General features: G+C 59.9%; 1 long non-coding RNA gene across 1 annotated transcript; it reads right to left on the reverse strand.

The window, feature by feature from the left end:
• Positions 1-414: 414 nt before the first annotated feature.
• Positions 415-4102, reverse strand: LOC115297959. Its single transcript, XR_003911539.1, has 4 exons — positions 3989-4102; positions 3176-3269; positions 849-1010; positions 415-576 (listed from the first exon to the last, which is right to left on the reverse strand). It is a non-coding gene; the product is annotated as an uncharacterized LOC115297959 (long non-coding RNA).
• Between the last annotated feature and the right edge of the window lie 613 nt (positions 4103-4715).

Here is a 4715-nt window from a genome sequence, read left to right on the forward strand (position 1 = left end):
ACCTGAAGGCTGGCGGGAGCATCAGCAGGGGGGACAGGGTGGGGCAGGGCCCCGGGGCGTCTGAGGCCTTGCTTGGTGCCCAGATGGGGGCAGGCGGCAGCTGGCGCTGACAGATGGCCACAGGAGTGGCGGGGCAGCATTGATGGATGACAGGAAAAGACAGGACCCAGAGACCCGACAGGATGATGCCCACTGGCAGGAACTGCCCTGTTGGCCTCCCGGGTCTCACTGGGGTGTCACTTACCCCCCTTATCAAAGCTCCTACTGTGTGCTGCATGCTGGCACACAGCTCACGTGAGCCCCGCTACTGCCACTCAACGTAAGGGACGGTCGTGCCCATTTTATAGATGAGAAAGCCAGAGTTCCTGGTGATAAAGCAATTTATCCAAGGCCACACAGCTCGGATAATGGCAAGATCGGAACCCAGGGCCAGCTCGCTCTGAACCAACGTTCTCCTTGCAATGGCTCATGCTTCTCCCGGAAGGTGCGGCTGGATGTGACATGGACGCAGAGCTTTGGCCTCTGGGGTGCTCCAGAGCTGTGCAGCCGTCTGCGGCCCTGGGAGACAGGACCACCCTGTGCCCGTATGGAAAAAGGGGCAGGCACTTGGCACATCTGGATTCTGGAAACCTAGCTGATCCCTGGACTCTGAGGCCGGGGGAGGGTCGCTCGGGGGGCCCAGAGCCCAACCTCTGGCCCTGTTGCCAAGGAAACCCTAAGTATTGGGTGGAGAGTGAGGAAGCCCTAAGACAGTGATATCCCTGAGGCCACCTGGAACAGCCAGGGCAGGCAGCTGGCAGGAGGGGAGACGTCCCCACTGGACAAAAACACCGGGACAGGAGCTCTACCTGGGGAGAGGAAAGTCCAAGAGAGTTGACACTTGGCTGCTTCATGAGCCCAGAAAGGATGGACAGTCAGGAGGAGCTGTGTCACCCCCTGGGGGTGTTGTCAGGTGTACAGACTCTGGTCCCAACATGTACACCCCTCAGTGTCTGAGTCTTATTCCATATCTGTGAGATGGGGTAGAAAGATAGGACCTACCTGGGCAGCTTGTCACAGAAAGTGCCTGTTAGCAAGGCACGTGGCTACTGCGGCTCCTAACATAACGGCATTATCTGGGGTCGGACTTGGCCTCCAGACCCCCGGAGAAAGTAAATTTTTTTCATTTGGTCTGCACTGCCCTAGTCCCTTGGGGTGGGTTTGGGGCTGGGGGGCCTGGGTGCCAAAGAACCAGAGCTCTGATTGGGTGAGAGCCAGACTTCCACTGCACCTGCTGGCTTTGCCACCAGGAAACCCACAAGGCTGTGTGAGCAGGTGGGCCATCCCCAGACCTAGAGCCCAGGGGAGGTGGTGGGGGGTGGGGCATCAGGACCTGACCCCCTGGCCCTGTGGCTCAGGCTCTCTGGCAGCTCACATCTTCTACACACTCTAGTCCAGGGCATTCATTCATTCATTCATTTCCTCTTTCAGCCAATACCTACTATCATCCAGGCACGGTGCCAGGGAGAGGGGTACATGGTGAACAAGCAGCACGCATGGCCCAAGACCGAGCCTCTGCCTCTTGCCAGGAGGATATGGGATGCGATGCTGGGAACATGGGAGCCATGGTGGGCTCTTGAGCCGGCATAAGTCACCAGGGAGGCCTGTCCAGATTTCTCTGTTCCAGAAGGCCTGGCAAATGCCAGCTCTCTGAGATGCCAAGGGGCAGAGGCCTGGGGGAGGGGCCCTGGATGGGACTTCTAGCTAATTCCTGCACCCCAGGTCCCTGCTTCCCGTGGCCTGGCTGAAGTGTGGGATTAGGTCTATAGGAAGGAAGGAATTCTCTTTGCCCCCATCAAAGTTAGCGTTTAGGAGGAAGCCCCTAACCTGTGGGACTCCTCTCTTTTGGACAGGAAGGGAGTTGCAGGGAGAGAGAAGGCAGAACCCAGGCAGCGGGGGGGTGGGGGGGCAGGTAGCAGCTCTGGTTGCCCCTCCTCTCTGCGCCAGGATGGGGTAGGGACACTGAGGCTACCGGGGATTCAAATTTCCCCCTTCCATTGGCCTCCTCCACAAACCACCCAAACATTCTCCCTCGGGAAGGCCCCTGAGCCTGCGAACCCCTGGCCACCCTCCAATTCACCTCCAGCCAACATTCTTTCAGGGATCTTCCCTCTTCCTGAAAACCTCAGTTTGCCCATCTGTCAAATGGAGCTGCTCGAGTGGAGTCTCTCTAGCAGGGCTGCCGGGAGAACCCTGTGGGCAGGGACTGTGAAGGGCTTGCCGAACAGGAGAGTCTGTGTGGAGCACCACCCCCCACCTCGAGACCCAGGGAGGAGTCAAGTTCCAAGGCCACTGACAGGCCGCTGACGATGTCAGTGGACATGGACTCCGGCCATGCCCTGGTGATCAGGCCAGGGAAGGGCCGGGCGTCTCCCTCGGCCCTGTCACTCTGCATCCAGGGCCCGTTTTTTTCTGGAAAACAAGCGACATTCATCACGAGTGACAGCCGGGCCCTAATGCAGTCTGGGCTGGAGCCATGAATTGCAAATGCACCAGTGAGAGGAGGCTGCTCCATTAGGCCCCCCAGAGAGGTCACACGCCCAGCGCCCCAGGGGCCCTGGGCAGAGATGGGGACACCAGCAGGGGTCTAGGGCTCCCTGCAGTCACCCTGGGCCAGCCCCCCACCCCCGCCGCCACAGGGTCCTAAGGTCCTCGGGGAGGGTGGGGGCAAGGACAAGGCTCCAGCGTGGGTGGAAGCGGGGGCCGGTTCCTGGTGACTCAGAACCTGCTTTTGTCCCTCTGTGAGATTCACAGGGAAAAAATAAAACACCCCGACAATTAAGTGGAGCAAGTCAGGTGAGTGGGACTGGGCGGGTGGGGCACCTGCTTGGCACTCGGGAGGACCCCGCCCAGGCCAGAAGCATTCACTGGGGGAGCCCTGCCTGCTGCCACCCTGGGGACCCTGGGCTCTGCCCCTTGGCACAGAGGGCCCCGCCCCCCCCCCCACCTCCATCTGGTCTCCATCCAGGCGCCTCCCCTCGAATGCCCTCGTCCTCCTCCAGCATGCTGGGCTCTGCTCCATCCCTGGGCTGCTGTCCCCTCCCTCTGCCTCCCCCCGCACCACACCGGCCTGTGTGTGCCCATGTGCCCAGGACGTCGGCTCTGCTCATGCACTTTGCTGGGTCTCTCCACTCACATGCGTGTGCCCAGCTCACTGCCGGTCCAGCACCGAGTCAGGGCGTGCCAGCCTGCCTCTGGCATCCAGTGTAGACGGGTGGGTTTGTTTTTCCCTGTATGTTTTGGGTTCAGGAAAAAAAAAAATCCCCAAATGAGCTCTCCCTGGGGCACTTTTCCCTTCATTTTTCTGCCCAGGTGTCTCTTAAAGGGAACTTCATTGTCTGTTTCAAATTCATATGCACTTAACTCATCTGGAAGTTTTGCAAGAGCTGTTTGATGTCCAAGAAGCCTCTGAACAACCCCCCTACACACACCTCTCCCCACCCCTGTAATGAGCCCTTTAACTCTTGGAGACCCAGGGCTGCCTTAGGGGCTGAGTCAAAGGCGCAGGGGAGGGAGACCTCAGGATGGAGTGGGCTGAGGGAGGGGCCTGGAGTACCGAAGATCTGCCCGGCACGTCCCCCCATCCCCACCACGGACCCACCTGGGCAATCTCTCAGCAACCCCCTCCAGCGAGCGGCTCCAGCCCCTGCAGGGGGCAGGGGCCAGCTGTTGGGGTTTTGAGCCTCCCCCACTAATTAATGGGTGCCTGTGAGGGCTGACCCAATCAGGCACCCAAATTAATCTCAATTACAGCGATTTGGTAACCGTGGTGCTAGCCAGCCCAACTGAGCCGGGATTTCATCACCTGAGAATGGGGGCCCGGGACAGCTCAGCCTCGATGTTATCATCATGGGGAGGGTGGAGGGGGCTGCTGGGTGGGGCGCAGGGCCCCTAGGCAGCCCAGCCTTTATCAGCACCATCAAATTAGTTCACACCCGCTAATATTCACATTGGAAGTCTGGCCTGAGAAGGGTGGAGGCCACGGCTGGTGGTGGATCCTGGGCCGCCTTAACTCCCTTCCCAGCTCAGCCCCCAGGGTCCGTCAGCTGGAAGCCTGGCGAAGAGGCTGGTGGGCCAAGGACGAGGCTCTGGAACTCCAGGCTGGCAGAGTTCCAGGCTCTAGAACCCGGGGTCCAGCGGGGGTGCCGAGATGTTGGAAGGCAGACGTGGGCTGATGACGCCTGCACGCCGGCAACTCCCTGCGGTTTCCAAAGCCTCCCATCCAGTAGCACTGGTTTGCTCCCTACAACATCCCACAGGGCAGGGCAGGGCGGGGCTTATTAACTCCATTTTACAGAAGGAGAAGTAGAGTCCCAGGGAGGAGACCCAGCTTGCCAGGTGAGCCAGCGCAGGAGCCAGCGCTCTACGCAGCCCGCCGGACTCCTGGTCTCGTGCTCTTCCCACGAGACCACGTGCCCCAGGAGACTGTCCTCCCTCTGTCCTACGTCAGCCCTCCCCACCTGCCACCGCGCACTCTGCACACTCAGCCCTTCCTCTCTGTGCCTGCCCTCCTGACCCCGTTGCCATTTACCCATTTGTTCAGACAGGTGGACTTCTCTGAGCCTCAGTTTCCTCATCTGTAGAATGGGGCTGAAAATCATAACGCCCGCACCCCTGCCTCCCCTCGCAGGGGATGTTCAATGTGAGCCTTAATTGTTGTCCCTATTAGCAGTAAC

The sequence above is a fragment of the Suricata suricatta genome, chromosome 8 (genome assembly GCF_006229205.1).
Source record: "Suricata suricatta isolate VVHF042 chromosome 8, meerkat_22Aug2017_6uvM2_HiC, whole genome shotgun sequence".
Classification (NCBI taxonomy): domain Eukaryota; kingdom Metazoa; phylum Chordata; class Mammalia; order Carnivora; family Herpestidae; genus Suricata; species Suricata suricatta.